This window comes from Equus asinus, chromosome X, assembly GCF_041296235.1.
Source record: "Equus asinus isolate D_3611 breed Donkey chromosome X, EquAss-T2T_v2, whole genome shotgun sequence".
Lineage (NCBI taxonomy): Eukaryota > Metazoa > Chordata > Mammalia > Perissodactyla > Equidae > Equus > Equus asinus.
The window spans coordinates 38,428,670-38,449,562 of record NC_091820.1 but is presented as its reverse complement, the minus strand read 5'-3'; the positions used below and the strand labels follow the sequence as shown (position 1 = coordinate 38,449,562).

At 45.2% G+C, this 20,893-nt stretch overlaps 1 protein-coding gene across 2 annotated transcripts in view; it reads left to right on the top strand.

Annotated features, from left to right (window-relative positions):
• Positions 1-20,893, top strand: part of CLCN5 (chloride voltage-gated channel 5) — a 133,077-nt gene that overhangs the window by 61,043 nt on the left and 51,141 nt on the right. Inside the window, exon 1 of one of the 2 annotated variants that reach the window (XM_070502154.1) lies at positions 20,813-20,830. The exons of the other annotated variant lie outside the window; for it this stretch is intronic. The gene's annotated coding sequence lies outside the window, so the exon portion shown is untranslated. Of the gene's footprint in view, positions 1-20,812; positions 20,831-20,893 lie in introns of those variants that run through there. 2 annotated transcript variants of the gene reach the window in all.

Below are 20,893 nucleotides of genomic sequence, written 5' to 3'. Positions count from 1 at the left end.
CAAATTAAAGGTAGAGATTACAGTAGGAGGGAGCAAAAGATAATTAACATTTTAAGCTGGTAAACTCAAAATAGTAATTGTGATTGCAGGCAGTTTTGAGGGGAGGAAACTTGCTTTGGAGAAAGGTAATGATTTTACCTTTAGATGTGTTTTTTAGGTGTCAAGCTTTTTATTTTGTGATAAATGATTTTAAGTACCCTGTGGCTTGAATGAGAGAGCAGGAATAGATACTTAGAATTTATTTGAGAATAATGATGTCTGAAACCTGTAATCGAATCCAGAGAGAGATGATTAGAAAGCCAAAGATGTATTCTTGCTGGGAGGTGGGGAGGGGGATAAACACACAGTAGGAACCTTGAAGAAGGGAGAAATGGAAGCAAGGATTGAAAAGAAGGAAAAATCTGAGAGGTAGTAGGAGAACCCCACTACTGTACAGTTTAATATAAACTAAGTCGAGGGCATTTCAAGAAGTAGGGAGTCACCTTATGTCAGATACTAAAAGAAGAAATCAAAAAGAGTAGGAAGTTAAAAAAATGCCTTTTAGCTGTGTTAGATTCTAGTGTATATTAAGCCCCTTTACCATGTAAAGTTAGAATCTCACCATAACATAACCTATACTAGTACAGAATTTGATACACCTCTAATTCAGTCTTGTACTCCATTTCAAGAGGGTAAATATTCCTAGAAGAAGCTTATCCAGGACTCCATTCTGCTGCATAAACCCTAAGGACAGCATAAGACAGAGGCTTAATGCATATTCTCTTAAAATTATACAGTAGGTCACAAAAGTTAAACAAGATGGAATGAATTCTCTCACAAAGTTTCAGCAGACTTTTTACCCCCAAAACAAGTGTAAGTTCATATCACCTTGAGTATGAAGCAACTAAGATGCAGCTGTCAGCCACTTGCTTTAAGACTCAGTGCCAGGGTTGGAACTAGAATCCAGTTCCCAGGGTTGTTTAATACATTTTCCTTCTCTAGCCCATAAGAAAATAAAGATTAACCTTCACTCAGTGGATCTTGTCTCTTAGACCTAAATTCAGATCAAGACTTATTCATAAGCTTATAGTTTAGAATTAGAGTGAGGTGTAGGCGGTATTTTTCATGCTGGTAGTCACCACGCCTTGGGTGGGTGGTTCGGCAGAACAGTGACTGAAGGATGGAATGTGTGTCCCAAAACCTGACACACCCTGAAATCTTCCTGAATTAGTAAATCGTTTTATCCATATCTTCTTGCACAATAATGGCGAAGGGGAAGTAATTTGAATAGCTGCTGATAAGACATTTTTGGGCCCTTGAAATGGCAATACTTCAAACAGAATGGGAGCAGCTGTGCTTAGCCTAAAAGCAAACAGATTTATTTCACAGATAGTTATCGAGCCTCTACCCTGTATCTGAGGCCTCCAAGTGATGTCAAAGTCAGTCTCTTCCCTTGAGAGATAAGGCACAATGCAAATAACTCAAATGCCAGGCAGGATGTGTGTAAGTGCTATGTGAGCCACTCAGAGGAGAGACATTCTTCGAGTGGGTTCTTGGAGGAAATGTAGAGTGCAAAGGCTTGACAGCTCTTAAGACAAGCATAAATGAAGAGATAATGAATCTATTCATTCTACCAGTCCTCCAAGTTGTAAGACGTAATAAGTTTATGTACCAAATGAATGGTGTAACTGTATCTATTTTTAGAGGGGACTTGAGCTCATGAGTAAAGTCCTTCCAAGTTGTCGTTTTTTGTTTAAATTTCCCTTGAGCAATAAAATAAAATCCACTCAACTGCCAGTTTTATCATGTGTTATATCTTGGCTTCAGAGCTACAGGGGTTGGGAAATGAGGGAAAAATTAGTGTTTCATGTTGGGAACACCAGCACAGGATAGGTAGTTGCCTAGAATTAAGAGTGGCAAAAGTATATGAAATGCTTTGGTAACTGTGCAGTGAACAGCATTCTGTTGTTTAGTGCTGTTGCAATACAACATGACCATTTCAGTGAAGGATGCTAAGACCCCAAATACCTAATTCTTAGCCCAAAGCCATTATCTGTGTGTTAATGCTGGAATCCTTGGCATTTTCTGATGTAATCATGGCCTGGCTTAATCATCCAAGTTCTGTAGATTGTTTAAAGTGTTCCTCAAGCTCATCTCATTTCTATTGGCTCAGCTACCACCCTCATTCAAGCCTTGTTCCTAACACTGTCACAAGAGTCATCTTCACAAAACACCACATAGAAGGAGTTGCTAATTCCTGCTCTTGAAATCTACTGAATCTCTCCTCCCCACCCTGCCCACCATCACTTCCTTTCTATTCTCACCTCTACTCAGCCTAGTTCAGGCCCTCCTGAATTCTCTCGTCTGTTGGTTGTGACAGCTGAGCTTTTAAATCCATCTGCCGGTGCCAGTCCCTATTTCCACTTGCTGCTAGACTAAACTTCCTGAAGAAGCAAAAACTTTGCCAACTGCCCATTGCCTGTAGCTGTGCTTCACGGGCATCCCAGTCATTTGCCTACTGTTTTCACAGTCTTCATGTCCATCTGGACTTGCTATCTTCCTTGAAATCAGCTCATTTAAAAAATTAAATAGCTATTTTAGTCTTATCCCAAGCAGTAAACTCCATACAAATGTGAGTTGGGGTTAGTTTTAGCTTATTCCTCTTCACACTCAAGTGGATGCGTTAAGAGAAACATCAATGAGCCACCTAAAAATTCCCTCTCTGGAGTAGTTGCTCACCACACTGATAGTCCACCTCATTATTATTCTTGCAGCATTTAAGGACTATAGCATGGCCTTGGCCTTATTCACCCTCATCTTCTGGCAGAACTCTCCACTCCAGTCAAACTGGTTTATTTGTGGACTCTTACTTGGCACCCTTACGTGTTCTTCTCCCTGCCTTCTGAATACACTCCTCCGGCTCCTCCTCCTCTTGACCCGTCGACATCTTTCCCATCCTCTGATTGTTCTTCCCTCCAACCATCTGGTCTGCAGCCATGTCTCTCCTCTCTAAATTCAGGCATTTTACATCTATTGCCTTGTATCGCTAGTTCAGCGTTTCATTTTAGCTGGCTTAAATCTGTCCTTGTGGCATCACAAGGTCTCGGAGTTGGGATGGAGCTTAGAGAACTTTTCATAGGATTCTTGGTGTCGAGACTTCAAGCTCCTTGAGGACAGCCGTCACATTATACATAGCAAGCTCCAAATGTCCGTCTCCTTTTTAGGGTTTTTTTCCGCTCTGGATGCCACTAAATGTACCATTATCTCATGATTTCTCAGGAGCTCATTATCTGGCTTATCCTGCTGATCACCAGCGTTTCCACCAGAGGGGTCAAAGTCACAGCTTTATTATCTTGCCTCCCCCGTGTCCCTATTTTGTTGTGTCCCTATTTTACGGTCTGTACTCTTCACGCCTTAAACCCCAGTTTCTCCTCACTCACTGCCTGAACACATACACACAGCCATCTGTCTCCAGTCCATTTTGCTACCTTTTCTTTACCTAAAAATTGTGATAATGGGCATTTTTATGGACGATTCTACCTCTGTGTGTGTCTTGTTCTCTCTCTCTCCCTTAACCCCAGGTTGTTGAGCATGAAGTCTAGGACTAACCACCCTTTAGCAGCTCCTTTCTGGCCCCAGACAAGGGAGAAGGTGAATAGTTGGGGTCACCTTCTCACTTGCCCTCCCACCACGCCCTCTGCTCCCGTCAGTGTGGGTACCTGCATATACCTGCACTGAGCATGCTACCAAGTGAAGCTTCTCAGGAGCAGCCACCAAAAAAGGTGCAGATAAACAAGCTTCTCAGCTCAGACCTACAAGCATACCCACTTTTTGACCTGCTTGGCATCTCACGGGCCTTATACGTGTGAATGTTTCTCAGCCCGCCTCCCAACTGAAGGTTTACAGGCATATGAGCCTGTCTGTGTCTCCTTTCCCTTCCTCTCTCACACACACAGTGCTGGAGAGAAGAGCTTTTTCAGACCCCATCACCCTTTTATATGCCTTGACTGGAGGAGAGGGAACTTTCTAAATGCCACTCCCACCTGTGGAGTTTGCAGGAAAGTAGCCTTCACCTAGCACGCAGGCTGGAGATCTCTTAATGCCTTTCTTATAGGCATAGTGACCAAGAGTGAGCTTTATTACAGTGGCACGCTACCCACCCCAACACACACACAGATGATGCACACAGGTGTGTAAAAGGAGGAGGCTCACTATTACCCCTGGCCTCCACATAGCTGTGTCCATGCACGTTCTCTCTGAGAAGCAGGAGATTCCTGACCTGTTTGGTCTGACATGTCTTACATGTAGGGGTGTGAGCTGTCTCAGGTCCCCTCCCACACACAAGCTTTACAGATGTGCAAGCTTTCTGAGCTGTTCCCTGTCTCTTAAACCCAGCATGCCTTCTCATTTCCCTTCCCACAAGCATGCTTTGTAGGTTAGCGGACTTTAAAAAAAATTGGCTCAGACTCACAGGCATATATGTATTCAGACGTGTATACACACGCAGTGAGGGAGAAGAAGTTTTCTGTTAGTGTTTGTCTTGTATGGTGGAGTGTGTGGAGGAATAAAAAATATCTGCCTCTCAATTTAGGGGAAAAAATAAGATCAGAAATGGGAGTATCCTTCAAGGATGGCAGGCAACTTGTAAGCTATAATCTGTGGGCCAGCAACATTGAAGACTAAAGAAAAAGTGTCAAGGTGAATACACATTTGGCTCTTTACACTATAATTAGTGTTGTCAAGCAACTAACATCTAATGAAAAGAATATGAGAATTATCCTACAGCTAATAAGTTTGCTTGCTTAGTCTGTACATTAAAAGCCCTTTGTCTTGGGCTGGCCTGGTGGCATAGTGGTTAAGTTCATGTGCTCCTCTTCGGTGGCCTGGGGTTCATGGGTTCAGAGCCCAGGCGCAGACCAAACTACACACTGCTCATCAAGCCATGCTGTGGCAGCATCCCACATACAAAGTAGGGAAAGATTGGCACAGATGTTAGCTCAGTGACAATCTTCCTCAAGCAAAAAAAGAGGAAGCTTGGCAACAGATGTTCACTCAGGGCCAATATTCCTCACCAAAAAAAAAAAAAAGCCCTTTGTCTTTTAGTTGCTTCAAGGGTTTGGAACATTTGTAATGTCCAGATGATAATTATTTATATCATAAAAGTGTTGTGAATATTTGTGATGCTTTAACATTTTTATAGGATTCATCCGTGAGCATTCTTCTTATACTAGCCTCATCTCTACCTCTGCTCTCTGCTCCTCCCTCTGCCCAATACCCCCCACTGGCTATGCAGGAGTGCAAGCCTCTTGAGCTGTCTCGTCTTTTCCACCTTGAGCATGCAAGGCTTTGTGTGTATGTGTTTTTTTTAATGTGCTTCCCCCTACCACACACACACGCGCGCGTGCGCACACACACTCACACACACAGAGTAAAGAAGGAGCCTGCTGACATGTTTTCTGTCTTATGTGCCCTGACTGTTGGAGTGTCTGCTTTCCCATCTCCCCTGCCACTTGCCTCTGTCTTATCTTGCTCTCCTCTTTCTTTCTTTCATGTGCAGCTGTCTCATTTCATCCAGCACTGTAGGACTGTGAGCCTTCTAGTGCTGCCCCCCTCCTACCCCATATGTGGCTTACACTAAAGTAAAATTAACCTTGTTATTATAACCTCCCAATGCGCACATTGGTTGTGCTACAGTGTCAACCTCCTCATGACTCCTTTCTCTGTATGTGCCTGTATACACATTTATGACAGGAGCTTGAGCCTTCTTATTAGATATTCTTGATCTTTCTCTCTTCCATTCCCCCCCCCCCATATCTGTGTACTCAGGATGTGCTAAAGAGCGAGTCTTACCACCTTTGGTTCTCATACATGCATGGGCACACACAGCTTGGGGTTTGGTGGTTAGGCCCACTGTCTCAGCAGTTAGATTACCTGTGGTGGAATCCTGGTACGATCTCTTACTAGCTTTGTGATCCCGGACAAGCAACTTTTCCTCTTTGTGTCTCAATTGCCACAATATATATATTTAAAAAATTAAATTAAAAAATTAAAAAGCACTGCCTCCTTCCTTGACCCCAAAAAGCTCCTCCAATTTCTGCCAATCTCTCTGTTCCACTTTACAGAAAAACTTCTTGAAGGAGTTGACTGTTTATGTTTCTCTCACTCTTTCTTGAACACCCTCCAATTAAAGCTTTTCTTTTCACCACAGCACTAAAATTACCCTTGTCAAGGTCCCATATGCCCTTCACATCACCCATTAATTGGGCAGCTTCGTCATCTTACTTGACAGATCCACCCACAGTTAGGTGCTCATGCCCTCTGTCTTGAGTCTCTTCACCTGGTTTCCAGGCCCCCACACCCCCTGGGTTGTCCTCTTGCTTCACCAGCCTCTCTTTCTCAGTCTCTTTTGGTGGCTCCTCCTCTTCTTGAATTCTAACCTTTAGAGAGATATAGGGCTTAGTTTTTGGACTTTCCGCTTCTCATTAGTCCTCATCTTGTCCTGTTGCTCTAAATACCATCCTATGTGGATGACATCCATATTTACATTTCCAGCCTGGATCTCTCTCCTGAATTCCAGGTGCATGTGTCCAAACTGTATATTTGACATTTGCCCTTGGATGTCTAATAAGCATCTCAACTTTAACACAAACAAAACTGAAGTCCTGATTTTCTTCTCCCCTCCCTCAATAATCTCCCCCTCAGTAAATGGCATTCCCCAATTGCTCAGGCCAGAGATGCAGAGAATTTTAATATGCTGAAGTCTTTGAATTCATCCCTGACACTTATTTTTTCCCCACACTCCGAACCCAAACCATTATCAAATCTTTTTGGCTCTACTTTCAAAACATATGGTTACTCTAACTATGTCTCACACAGCCATTTTTTAATTCCTCTGTAACTTCCACCCTAATCCAACCCTTCCATGGGCTGACAGGAGAGTGGGCCTTCTGCTTACACCTCTCTCTCTCCCCTGTGTTTTTGGTCAGGCTCTCTTTCCTCTCACTCTTCCCTTTCCCACACCCTGCTTCCCTCTCTCCTCTCCCCTACACGTGGCTTGATCAAAAGGGAGGATTATTGCAGCTCCTCCCCTGCCTTCACCACACATCCATAGTGCAGGAACACAGGTGTGCAGGAAAATGAGCCGCCTTATTGCCCCAGGTACTGGCCTTGCTTGTCCACCTGCTTGCCTGTGGCTTATGTACTCCACATTCTTTCTGCATCTTGCTTGGGGCATGGGCACACACATACACACACACTCCCACACACATACGTATGGGCATTCAGGAGAGTGAACCATCTCACCCGCTCCTTTGCGCGCATCTTTTGCCTGGTGGAGGGAGAGCTTTCTGAAACCTCTGCCAATATGCAGGAGAGGGCGCCTTGGCTTAGCTTGCTCTCATGCCCATTCTCACACATGCAGGCAAATAAGGCTTTTCTTCTATTGTCTTTTTTCTCACATCCTTTGCCTGCAGAAAGCTATACTTTTTGAATCTCCCTCCTATGATTTGGCACCAAAGTGAACCTTTTTGGTTGATCATCTTGTCTCTCCCTCTAACACTCTTGTGCTCTGTCTTCCCACACTGGACCCTATCATTCCTCATTCCTTGTGTGTAGGATGTGGGCTTTTTTAACACTCACCACAAGCAGTGCTTGTGCATACCACAAGCAGGTGTGCAGAAGAATGAGCCTCCCTAGTACATCTAGCACACACATGCAACCCAGGGCCCCTGCACGTCACTCTCACACCTATACCTCTCTCCCTCCGTGCAGCATGAGGGGGACTGAGGCGCTCTCCTATGCCTCACATGGCGTAGTGTTCCTGCACTCTCTCAAAGGCATACAATGGTCTGGAGATTGAGCCTTCTTTGTTGGGTCCTTTCTAAACACCAGCATGTAAGATGCCGAGCTTTCTTCCCACTTGTTTTCTATGCACAGCCTGCTGTTGTTTCATCTGTAAAATAGGAATAGTGATGATTACCTTGTAGATATTTTATGAGGATTTATTGAGTTAATATATGAAAAGCACTTAGAACAGTGCCTTGCAAGTGATAAACACCATTATGGTGTTTGGAGTAAAAATAAAGAAAAAGAAAGAAAAAAGGAAAATGGGAAAAATACAGACAGTAGATAGTGAACATTCCTGATGGTATATGTACGCACAGACACGGTTTCTCATTATAGCATGTCTAGGTCACAATCACATACATACCTGTCCAAGGTATCTGACACAAACACACACACACTCACACACACAGTGTACAGGAGAGCAAACCTTCTGATTTGCTTTCTCTCTTACATGCCTTGAGTGTAGGACCGTTGGCATCTTAATTACCCTCCCACACCCAAGGCTTGCAGGAGGGCAAGCCTTTTCCTTCCTCTCCAGTGCACAAGCATGAGCATAAAGTCATACACACTGAAGTGATTGAGGTCTTGGTGTCGCCCCTTTCTCATAGGCCCTGTGTGTGGGACACATACATATACTACTGCCACCAAATCCCCCTCTGGACAACTGTCCTGCTCCATGTGTGCCCCACCTGGCTTACCCACCAGTACTCCTCCTTTGGCTCCCTTGCTGCCCATGGACAGCCCCCAGGCTGATGCAGTTTGCTTTCTAGAGCACACCCACACGTTGTGCCAAGAGAGTGAGCCTTTCCCTGCTCCCTCTCTCACATCCCTTGCATGGTGGAGGGTGAGCTTTCTGAAAACCCCTCCCACATGCAGGGTTTGCAGGATGGTGAGCCTCAGCTTTCCTTGCTCTCTTGTGCATGTGCACATACATGGACACACACCTTTACAAAAAGATGGACCTACATAGGCAGTGGGAAGGAGAACGACCCTCTGCCCTGTGTCCTTTCTCCTATCTCAGTCATCAGTAGATCTTGCGGGATGAGGAGCCTTCTCTTACCTTTCTCTACAAAGTACAAAGTGCAGGTTCTCACGCTCAGGGACAAGCACAGCCTAGAAGGAGGGTGAGTCTTTTGACCTGTTCCTTCCTTGCCATCATCTAGGTGGGAGGAGAGAGAGCCTTTTCAGGACTCCCACACATGGGATGTGATAGAAAGAGAGCCTTCTAGCTAATTCTCACAAACCTAATGTGTGAAGGAAATTAAGGAGCATTTGCTCCTTAACACATAGGGAAGTGTGCATATACACTGACATACAAGTTGAGGGTACAGGAAGTGGGATTTGCTCACTATCTCATGCCTTCCCAAAATGCATACTTATTTGCACAAGAGGGTGTATGAAGGTCTGTCTTCTTAGACAGTCACAGAGACATGAGTCAGAGTGTGAGCTTTCTCTGTTCTCTTCCCAGACTCAGGATTTGCAGCTGATTCATTCAGTGACTCATTCATTCATTCATCAAATATTTATTGAGCATCTACTGTGTGTTGGACACTCTCCCATGCACCAGGGATACATCAGTGATCAAAAGACAAGAACCTCTGCTCTAGTGGGGGGTGGGGGACAGGCAGTGAACAAAGTGAGTAAGTAAAATGCATAGTGTGTCAATTGGTGCTAAGTGCCCTGGAGAATCATAAAGCAGGAAAAGGGGATAAGGAATGGGTGGTGGCAGTGGAGATGGTGGTAGAGAAGTTTCAGGATCAAATAGAGCAATCAGGAAAGGACTACTGCGTTCTAAGAACAACAAAGAGGCCATTGTGGCAGGAGCAGAGGTATAGGGAGCACTAAGATATGATGGAGGAAGGGGAAAACTAATGATTGGTATGTATCTCTAAAAGGTGAGAACTCTTGTTTAAAAAATCTTAACCATAATACCATTATCACACTTAATAATAATTAGTAACTTCTTAATATCATGAAATATCCATTGTTCAAATTTCCAGTTGTCTCAAAAATATCATAAGTTAGGATCCAAATAAGGTCCATATGTTGCAGTTGGTTGATAGGTATCTGAAGTCTCTGAATTATAACTTCCCCCTCCATCTATATTTTTTCTTTGCTTGTAATTTATTTGTTGGAGGAAAGCGGACCATTTGTCCTGCAGTTTCCCACAGGCTGGATTTTCTTATTGCATCCCTGTGGTGTAGTTTATGTGTTCCTTTTCCTTGTTTGTATTTCCTGTAAATTGATAGTTGTATCTAGAAGCCTGATCGGATTTGGGCTTGATTTTGGGGAAGGGGGCAGAAGTACTTCCATCAAGAGGCACATAATGACTGGTTGTCTCTCTTTCTATGATGTTAGTTGCCATTGATGCTCAATTCCTAGAGCCATTATTTCATTAGGTTTGCAAAATGATGATATTCTAATTCCATTATTCTCTCTCCATTTATTAGCCGGAATACTTCCATGAAGAAAAACTTTCCCTCGTCTACTGTTTGATTACCCAGTGGTACGGGTTTTTTAGGAAAGGCAGGATAAATGCTTGATTCTCTCTGTTTATCAGTACTCAAAATAATGAGTTGGCTCACTAGCTTACTCCAAAGAGGATTTTAAAAAGATTATTACGATACACTCGTGGATTTAAATATATTTGATCTTTCAGTCCATTGCAGTTTTTATCCTCAGTGAAGCTCAAATGACCAATTTTTAGCCAGGGGGAGCTTCTTCAAATTGGCTCCTGAGTTCTTTTGATGTGGGCCCAGTAGTTATCAATAGCTTCTCTGCTTTCTGGATTGAAAACAATGTCCCAGTCTCCTCTCAAACATCCTACTCCCCAGACCTGGAATATGTCATATTTTCAATAAGCCTTAGTTCCTTTTATTGGACACAGTATTTAGAGACTACATTCTAGGCACTAGGGGTGTTCATTGCCTCTGGGTTGGTAATTGTTTTCAGTCTTCTTCAATGACCAGAGCAAAAAGAATGTTTTGTTGCTTTGTCTTGTTTCTAGATAAAACATATTATGAGTTCATTCTTATAATTCCAACTTAAAATCAGGATTACAGGGGTTTTACACGCCTTTGTTTCAAAAGTATCATTCTGACTATTGTGTAGTGAATAGACTAAGAGGGAGCAAGTGCAGAAACAGGGAGACCAACTAGGAGGCCACTGAAATGATTCAGGTGTGAGGTTGATGGAGATGTGGTGGTAGTGGTGAAGGTGGTGAAAACTGGTCAGATATGGATGTATTTTAAAGTTAGAGCCAATTGGATTTACTGATATATGGGATGTGAGGTATGAGAGAAGGAGTCATCAAAGATTGAAACTTCCCTTTCTTCTTTTTCATGTGTGAGTTGGGCACCTCCGCCAACACCTGGTGTGTGGGTGTCTGGGCCTTGTGCTCTGTTCCCCCTCTCTGATCTGAGTACCCAGATGCAGGTGCTGTCCCAGTGCAGTGCATCTGTGCAAGGATTCACGGAGGGTGAGTGTCTTCTGCACGAGAAGAACAGAGTGCCTATCGCCTCTCCTCATTCCTTTCACAGATCTTTTTGAATGTCTCTTGGATTTTGGAATCCAAGAGTGAGCAAAGCATCAGGGGCTTACCAGGGCACCAGGGTCTCTTGAGTTTGTGCCAGAGAATAAAATTCACGTTCCCATTAAGCCTGCCTTCATGTGTTCAAGGGGCTGGGAAAAGTGAGCCAGCGGTAAACAGGACAGTCATAGTCGCCTGAGTTTACTGGCTAGTGGGTACATATGGGAAGATGAACCTCATTTGTACCCACTGTGCAGGTGTGCACACATGCTGGTGAATGAGTTTACTCTTTAGTCCCTACCCTCTGAGTACCCTGTCCTATCCCTCAGGACAGACAGGCATCTATCTAGGGGTGTGGACCTGTATGCACAGAGTCCCACTGATGAGGTGAGCAAGGATAGAGCCTTCCTGCCCTGCCCTGCTCTCTCAGGCCTCCGAGGAAGAACCATGAGTTGTCTCAGTGTTCTTCCCTGAGAAGCTGTTGAATGAAGGTCCACTCACTTGTTAGGGCTCTCTCTCACGTTCACAGATACTCAGACATGCACATACACACAAGCAAGGTAGACAGGAGGATGAGCATTCATGGGAGGCCCACACGTGGCTGAGTGCACAGCATATATAGGCAGGTGAGGGTTCAGAGATGGAAGACACAGGAACCTTTGGTTTTGTGTTCTCAGGGGCAAATGCCTCCATTCTCAGTCATTAATTTGTATTTTTCTCTATTTCTCTCTCTCTCACACACACACACTCTCATTCACTCAAAAAATTCACTTTATGACTCCTTCCCCTCTGTCTGGGTACTCTCTGATACATGTACACGCACGTGAAACATTCAGGGCAGTGAGCCAGCTCACCTGCATCCTCTCACATCCCTTGCCTAGGGGAAGGTGAGCTTTCTAAAACTCCCTTCAACATGCAGGGTTTGCAGAACAAGCTTCAGCTTACCCTACTCTTTGTATGGGCGGCATGTGCTGCCCCCACCCCGTGCAGAACTACATGGAGGAATGCATCCCCATTATGAAGGCACAGGCCCTCTGACTCAACTGCGCTTGTGGTTGTACTCTTGCCTGTTGAACAATGAGCTCTATAAGCCCCATTCTCATATGCTGCGTTTGCAGGAGAGTGCATCTTCTTACTGCAACGGTTCCTCTCTCATACACACAGTAGAGGAGAGGGAAACTGCCCTCTCACATGTGTCTTGCATGCAGAAGTGTGACCACCCCTCTTAATGCACACTCATTCAAATCCATATACACACGTAAATGGAGGGTAAGAAGTACAAATAATGAGAGCTGCGTGCTAGGTGCTGTGCCCCATTTTATTTGTCATCCTCTTTCATTTTCTTGGTACCATTAAGAGGTAACCTATGCATTGCCAGCCTCTCCAGGTGATTCTGATGCGTGTTGAAGTTTGAGAACAGCTGCACTCAACTATACTGCCTTCTGGTCAAATATTCAACAGAGCGTTTGGGGGATAATGAGCTTGGTGATAGCTCATATTCGTTCTCTCTCTTTCCTCTCGCTCACTCTCCTCCCAGTCTCTTTGTCTTTGTAGGTTTATACCTTCTTGTCATTGCTTTTGTTGTTGTTATCTGAAAGAACAGACAAAACATGTGTTCAACTAGACGTCTTTAATGTGAAGCTCAAGAACCTTCTCTTTACTTCTGTATCATCACAAGTAATCACCTTCTGTGAAAAACACCAAGTTCTGTTAAACCCATGCAGGGCCTTCTGCTCTGCTCCCCCTCTCTAATCCTTGCTACCTGGGTGAGAGTGTTGTCTGAATGCAATGCACCTGGGCAAGGATTCCGAGAGCGAGAGCTTCATCTTCATTTAGGACAGAGCACCTTTCTATCCTCCTTCCATCCGTTCCACAAATATTTATTGATCACCTCTTCTATACATGATACTAAGTTGGGCAATGAGCATACAGTACTAAACAAGACACTCCTGGTCCCTGCCCTCATGTTGCTTACAGACAAGGGAGAAGAATGGAATTCCCCATCAGCCATTACACCTACTTGCCCTGAGTGGGTAGGCCACAGAGTGGACTTCTCATTACCATTGTTGCCCATAAATATACACACAAAAGCATGAATCTTCTCTGATGTACACAGAACTATGCAGGAGAGAACATTCTCTGCCTCTCTGTACGATCATTCATAAATGACACCATATATACATAAGAACAAGACTATTTGTCATAGCTACACACACACACACACACACACGCACGAACACACAAAGGGCAGGTGCCTGGCCTTCTTGTCTGCTCCCCCTCTCGAATCCTTGGAACCTAGGTGTGAGTGCCATTTCAGTGCAACACACCTATTCAAGGATTCAAAGAGGCTGAGCCCTGTCTGCATGTAGAAGGACCGAGTGCCTGTACATCACCTCTTCCACTTTCCCACCTTCCTTCAAATATTTGAGTTTGCCGTGAGGTGCCAGCCCCTACACTGGGTGTTAGATGGTGAATAAGATAGACAAGATCCCTGTCCCAGAGTCCTCATCCCTGGGCCTTCTAGAGGACACCTTGGGAGATTGGGCTTCATTCCCTGTGGACAGCTTACTCTGTGTCAGATACTGTAATGGGGAAACATAACATTGGGTGATGAGACTCACACAACCATTTGTTGCCCTCAACGAGCTCATAGTTTCGCAGAAGACTGGAAGGGAATAAAGTATCCCCTTACTGTACGTCCTCCAACATGTGCATGCATATGCATGCCCACCTACCCAGACTGTCCCAGCCTTCTTGTTAACCCCCAAACACACAGCCAACACATGCAGTCTCTCACGTGTGATCTGAAAACAGTGCTGCTCACAGTACATGTTGGAGGCTCTGTCTGAGAGAGAATGGCCGTGTGACCTTATGCATGGGGATGAATACATTTTCACACTCTGGGGAGATCAATCTTATTAAATGCACATAGTGATGCTTTGCGGGAAAGGGACCATGAGAGTTAAATATGCACATACACACACATACAGGGTGCGGGTGCCCGAGTTTTCTGTTCTGCTCTCCCTCTCTCATCCTTCGTCCCTGGGTGAGAGTGCTTTCCGAATGCAATGCACCTGGGCAAGGATTCCAGAGGGCGAGGCTCCTCTGCGTGGAGAAGGACAGAGGATCTGTATATCACCTCTCAGCTGCCTGCTGTGTGCCTGCCTGCCATCTGTCCTTCGTTCATTCTTTCTCTCCTCAAATAGTATTTACTAGGTACTGTGCTGGGCTTTGGATGCAGAAGAGTGGACAAGACAGACTTGGCCCCTGCCCTCCTGGCCCTTACAGTCCAGGGAAGAGGATGGACTTTGCTATCACCCACCACCCCTGCATGTACTGAGGGTGATTGGGCCACGTAGGGGACTTCTTATCTACCCTCCCTCAGCTTACAAACAAGTGTGACACTTCTCATTCCTGCTCTCATGCTGATGTTTGTAGGAGAACCTTCTCCTTACTTTAGTTCAATCCTATGTAAATGCACTGGGCAAGAATAGTAAGCCTTCTTGTTAAACACACACGGAAGGTGTGTAGGTGCTGGAATCTTCTGTTCTGGCTCCCCCTCTCTAATCCTTGCTACCTGGGTGAGAGTGCTTTCTGAATGCAATGCACCTGGGCAAGGATTCCGAGAGGGAGAGTGTCATCTTCGCATAGAACAGAGCACCTCTACATCCTCCCTCCCTCCTTTGTATAACTACCTGTTGAGTACCTGCTCTATTTCAGGTGCTGTGCTGGGCAACTGGCCCACAAGAGAATGAACCACATCTGGTCCCTTCCTGCAGGTTGGATAATGGATTCCTTCTCGTTCATTATGCCTGCATGTCCTGAGGGTGGGTGGGCTGCACATTGGGACCTGACATGCCCACCCCGCTCCTGTCTCACACAGATGTGTATAGGAGAATCTTCTAAACCTCAGTACCATCCCACATCAATGTACTGTGCAGAAGGGTCCGACTGGTACGCACACAGACATGTACCACGGAATGGGCCCCTGACCGGGTGCATCACTCTCCTTCATTCAGCCTAGGTGTCGGTGCTGTCTTGAATCACTGTCCCCATTCAAGGACTCCAAGGGAAGGAGCATTGTCTACATTTAGAAGGACAGAGCTCCTGTACAGCAACTCTCCCTCCTCTTTTCCCTTCCTTCCACAGATATCTGAGTATCTACTAGATGCCGGGTACTATGTTGGTCACAGAGGATGTAGCAGGGATCAAAACAGGCAAGACTGCTACCCTTACATTCTGGTGGGGGTAAGCACACTAGGACACTGGATGCTGTGGGCTAAGAGGCCACTGTTCAAGAGAATGAAGTAGATCTATATGTTCCTTGCTACCCATTCTGCAAACATGAGCATGTGCAGGTTATGCTAGAGCGAGATTTCTGCCCGCCCCATCCTCCACACACACCCAGTGACATGGACCTGCATGTGGAGACTCCCACTTACAGGGAGGGCAGGGGATGGAGCCTGCTGTGCTGGCTCCCTCCCACCCACGCATGCAGCCCAGCAAGCTTTCCTAACCCTCCCATCAATAGAGACTAAATGAGGAGGCCTTACTAGCTCTCCTTCATGCTGCTGTGTGCAGGAGAAATTCTTTTCTGTACCTTTCTGTACAGTCACATGTGAACACACTATATGCAGAAAAGTGAGCCTTCCCTGTAAACATGCACACACACAGCACTCAGGTATAGAAACACAGAAGGTGCATCCCTGTACACGGAGCTGCATCCACAGTATGCATAGGATACTGAGCATCATTAGCAGTGTCCTGTTGCCCATGTCCAATGTGCAGGGCAGTGAGCTTTCTACCTTCTCCTTCCACAGCCAGAGCTTGAATGGAAAGCGGTCCTGACATATTGCTTATCTCACACCTGCATCTTCAGAAAAAACACTTCCCCTCTGTGTAATCATAGGCAAGTTACCTGTGAGCCGGAGAGTGCTGTTTCATGTACACACACACACACACGAGATGTGCAGAAGAACGAACTGCTCCTTCTCCTGTACCCATTGCATATCGGAGTTGTGAATTCTGAAAGCACCTCCTGTGTGCATGGATTACAGGAGGGCGAGCCTTGTCGTCATGAACCTTCTGCCGAACAATTCAATCAGCACATGTTTATTGATCACTTTTTATGTGTCATGCACTGTGCTAGGAGTATCCTGCTGAATAAGAGACAGTGTGTGTCTCTCTTTACAGGACTTCCTGTCTGGTGGAGGTGCGGGGTGAATGAACTTCTCCAGGCTAGAAGACAGGCATGCAGGATGTGCCAGGGATCCAGCCGCCTTCTTCTCCTCTGCATACCCATGTTCCCCCTGTGCGCGCGCGCGCACACGCACACACACACACACACACATAAACATAGACACATTTCTGCACAAAACTGAAAGGCAGGAGAGAGGCTTTGTTATTATTTACACTTGTCTGCAGAAGTGTGAACTTCTGTGTTGCACACACACACTTAAATGCATGTATGGTGTGCAGGTGCCTAGACTGTGCAGCCTAGGCATGAGTGCTGGCTTATTGGAGCAGTGAGCTTGTGTAGGGATACGAGATTGGGAGCCTGCTTTGGGTATAGGACAGAGCCTGTGCAACTCTTCCCTTACTGTGCTTTGCTATTCTTTCAGTCAGCTATTTGTGTGTACATTTCTTTGTCCATCCATTTAACAGATTTCCTGAGTTCTGCTGTTTGGGGATGCTACGGGGAGCTAACTGCTCAGGGACACCAGCCTTTCTGTCTAGCAGACTCTTGAAGAGTCAACTTCCTTATGACAATGCCTGTGGATACATGGGCTCAGGGTGCAGGAATGGGGCTTCTCTTTATCCCCTCACACAGATGTCCATGTGGTATGCACGTCCTGAGCCTTCTGCCCTGCTCCCCCTCTCTAATCCTTGCTATCTGGGTGCTAGTGCTGTCTCAATGCAATGCACCTGGGCAAGGATTCAGAGAGGGTGGGCTCGACAGCACCAAGAAGGACAGAGCCTATACATCATCCCTCCCTCCTCTCTCTCCCCTCCCTCCCCTCCCTTCCTTCCCAGTAAGAGTTTTTGAGTGACTGGTGGCTGTTGAGGAAGCACAGGAGAACAGAATAGTTAGGGGTTTGGAGCTCTCTGTCTGGTGGGCTTGTCTGTGTTCTAGAAGAAATGTCCTTATCAAATAATGTCTATGTGTTCAGGTGCCCCGAATGCTGGAGAGTGAGCTTCTTCTTTATTCCCCTCCTGCCTTCCACACACAGGGTCGTGAGCAGGGACCAGAGTCTTCCCATGTGCTCCCTCCTTCCCTTCCTTTCAATCAACCTAGATGTAAGCGCCCTCTCTAATATTGTCTCCAGTCAAGGCTTCAAAGAGAGGAAGCCATGCCTACATATGGCAGGACTGAATGCTGTTATCTCTCCCTTCTTGCCTTTCTGAATATATGTGGAGTTTCTGTGATGTGTCAGGCACTGTGATGTGTCAGGATTGAGTGTTGAGGATACAGTAATGTACAAGGCAGGACAATCACTGGACAGGCTCTCTGGTGGGCACCTTTAGGAGAATGAACTTCATCCAGATCCACAGTACAGATAGGCACAAATGCTGGAGGTGCCAAAGAATGAGCTTTGCTATTCCCCCCACTCACTCAGGGCACCCTCACCTCATGTCCTTGGAGGGCAAAGAGACACGCACGTTTGTGGAGAAGCTTCACACCTACAGGATGTGTAGGAGTTTGAGCTCATAAGTTGTCCCTTATCTCCCTAGACTTGCAGGCAGAACTGTGAACTTCTTTAAGATGGCCACCACAGACTCTTGAATTGGAGACGAGGTGAAGAGCAAAGGGCTCTCTTATTGCTGATCTTGTGTGCACACCACACAGTATGGAAATGAACAGCTTGTATCTTTATATTACTATACCATCTGTCTCTCTATTTCCATTTCTCTCTGTCTCTGTCTATCTGTCCCTGTCTGTCTGTCTCACCTGGGGCATGCAGATTTACTCCATCTGCCCTGTCCTTGGTGTCTGGTCCTGGGTGCTCTCTCGGTGCAGGGCTCCAGTACAAGGACTCGAAGAGGGTGAGCCTCATCTGACATGGACAAGTGCAGAGTACCCTTAGATACCCTTCTCTCCCATTCGTTCATTTATTTCTTTGATAAATATTTATTGAACAGCTTCTGGGTGTTGGGGATGCAGTGGCCTTACTATCTCGTGGGTTTGTGTGAGAATAAGCGTCTTTATTATCATTGTGTCCACATGCTCAATGTGGGAGGAAATGAACCTTCCATTTCTTCCTCCCCGCTCACAGAAAGGTGAATGTTCTCTTGAGCAGACTATTGGAAGCATATAGAAGAGCGAGCTTCCTTATTACCTGTTACGCACACACGTAGTGTGTCAGGACGAGCCTTGTCATCGCAGGCAGGTAGAGGTGCTTGCACCTGTGCAGGCACACGCTGTTCCAGTGCTTGAGCCTTCCTATCTTCTCCCTCTCTCCTGTCCGTTGCACATAGGTGCCCTGCCTTCTGAATCCACCTGCTGTGTGCCTGGGTCCAAGAAAAGTGTGTATTGTGATCACAGAAGAGGACTGTGCATCTTTACATTGTTTTCCTCAGACTTGGTCATTCTTTCGGCAGTTATTTAGGGAGCATTTACTGTGTGCCAGCCCCTGCACTGGTTGCTAGAAATACTGCAGTGACCACAATAAACAGCATTGGGGGTTTGGCCTTGTGGGCACATACAGGAGTTTCTTGGAAACTCTGAATGTGTTCCCCATCTGCTTTTTAACTTCACGTTCGGGTGTAAAGAGAGGCAGAAGAGTATTGTTCCAGAGTTCAAAGTTGCATATCAGCAGCATGTTTTGTCTCCTGGAAATAAGGGGGCAATCCAATGAGTTAAGCTATTTGGATAAGTCTTTAAGAAAAAAGGGCAGGGTTAGAGAATCCAGATTTAGTCCAGCATTTTTAGCCTGTCCCAACTGTGGCCTTAGCAGTCTTCTCCAGTAGTTACTCTCCACATCAGCCAGGCTGATCTAGTCATTCCTACCTTTCTTAGTGCCTTTACTGATTTCCCATTACAGATTTATGATTTTCAGGTCAGCATAGCAATACAGTATCACAAATGGTGAGAGAGAGAGAGAGAGAGACAGTGGCAGAAAGAGACAGATACTATATTTCAGTCTTCTTTCTTGAGTTCTTAAATAGGTGGAACTTAAAAATTCTGACACTTGATCCTTCTCTCCCACGTTCTCCCAATATGCTCTGCAGAAAAGACTTGGGTTGTTTAATACGTACCCCTGGATACTCTAAAATCCCATTTTCTTACTACTCAGCCTTGCTCTTATTTTTCTCAGACTTTATATCTCTCTTGATGTGCAGGGCCAGCAGCATCAGCATTCTCTGGGACCTTGTGAGAAATACAAATTGTCAGACCCCACCTCAGACCTAGGGAATGAGAAAGTCGGGGGGGAGGGGGTGGCAAGGGCAGTGATCTTGGTTTTAACCAGCCCTCCAGAGGACTCTTGATACCCACTGAACTTTGAGAACCACTGGTTTAAATAACTTTAATAGAGATTTCTGTGTTCCACAGGATGATTTTTAGAGTCAAAATTTCCTTATGTGTAAACTGCCCTTTTAGCATCCTTTGATGTTTTTTAACTTAATAGATTTATTTTTTTTGAGCAGTTTTAGATTTACAGAAAAATTGAGCAGAAAGTACGGAGAGTTGCCATATATTCCCCCACCCCAGTTTCTGTTATTATTGACATCCTGCAGTTAGTGTAGTACACTTGTTACAATTGATGGGCCAATATTGATACATTGTTATTAACAGAGTCCATAGTTTACATTAGGGTTCCCTCTTTGTGCTGTGCATTCTGTGGGTTTGAATAAATGTATAATGACATCATGTATCCACCATTAAAGTATCATACAGAGTAGTTTCACTGCCCTAAAAATCCTCTGTATTCTGCCTATTCATCCCTCTCCCTCCTTCCTCCCAACCCCAGGCAACAACTGATCCTTTTACTGTCTCTGTAGTTTTGCCTTTTCCAGAATGTCCTATAGTTGGAATCATACAGTATGTAGACTTTTCAGAATGGCTTCTTTTACTTCATTTAAGACTCCTCCATATCTTTTCGTGGCTTGATAGCTCATTTGTTTTTATCACTAGATGATATTCTGTCTGGATGTACCACAGTTTGTCTGTCCATTCACCTACTGAAGGACATCTTGGTTTCTTTCAGCTTTTGGCAATTATGAGTAAAGCTGCTATAAGCATCTGTGTGCAGGTTTTTATGTGGACATAAATTTTCAGATCATTGGGTGAATACCAAGGAGTGTGATTGCTGGATTGTATAGTAAGAGCATGTTTTTTTCCTAAGAAATTGCCAAACTGTCTTCCAAAGTGGCTGTACCATTCATATTCCCACCAGCAATGAATGAGAGTTCCTGTTGCTCCACATCCTCTCCAGCGTTTGGTGTTGTCAGTGTTCTGGATTTTAGCCATTCTGATAGGTATGTAGTGGGATCTCGTTTTAATTTGCAATTCTCTAATTACACATGATGGTGAACATCTTT